The sequence below is a fragment of the Salmo salar genome, chromosome ssa03, assembly GCF_905237065.1.
Source record: "Salmo salar chromosome ssa03, Ssal_v3.1, whole genome shotgun sequence".
NCBI lineage: Eukaryota > Metazoa > Chordata > Actinopteri > Salmoniformes > Salmonidae > Salmo > Salmo salar.
The window spans coordinates 102008423-102009404 of record NC_059444.1 but is presented as its reverse complement, the minus strand read 5'-3'; positions in this window follow the sequence as shown (position 1 = coordinate 102009404).

Genomic DNA, 982 nt, shown 5'->3' with positions numbered 1-982 from the left:
CTGGTTAAACTGTAGTAGGGTCCACATAGATACTAGTCATGCTGGTGTAGTCTATAGCTGAGCTGGTTAAACTGTAGTAGGGTCCACATAGATACTAGTCATGCTGGTGTAGTCTATAGCTGAGCTGGTTAAACTGTAGTAGGGTCCACATAGATACTAGTCATGCTGGTGTACTCTATAGCTGAGCTGGTTAAACTGTAGTAGGGTCCACATAGATACTAGTCATGCTGGTGTAGTCTATAGCTGAGCTGGTTAAACTGTAGTAGGGTCCACATAGATACTAGTCATGCTGGTGTAGTCTATAGCTGAGCTGGTTAAACTGTAGTAGGGTCCACATAGATACTAGTCATGCTGGTGTAGTCTATAGCTGAGCTGGTTAAACTGTAGTAGGGTCCACATAGATACTAGTCATGCTGGTGTAGTCTATAGCTGAGCTGGTTAAACTGTAGTAGGGTCCACATAGATACTAGTCATGCTGGTGTAGTCTATAGCTGAGCTGGTTAAACTGTAGTAGGGTCCACATAGATACTAGTCATGCTGGTGTAGTCTATAGCTGAGCTGGTTAAACTGTAGTAGGGGCCACATAGATACTAGTCATGCTGGTGTAGTCTATAGCTGAGCTGGTTAAACTGTAGTAGGGGCCACATAGATACTAGTCATGCTGGTGTAGTCTATAGCTGAGCTGGTTAAACTGTAGTAGGGTCCACATAGATACTAGTCATGCTGGTGTAGTCTATAGCTGAGCTGGTTAAACTGTAGTAGGGTCCACATAGATACTAGTCATGCTGGTGTAGTCTATAGCTGAGCTGGTTAAACTGTAGTAGGGTCCACATAGATACTAGTCATGCTGGTGTAGTCTATAGCTGAGCTGGTTAAACTGTAGTAGGGTCCACATAGATACTAGTCATGCTGGTGTAGTCTATAGCTGAGCTGGTTAAACTGTAGTAGGGTCCACATAGATACTAGTCATGCTGGTGTAGTC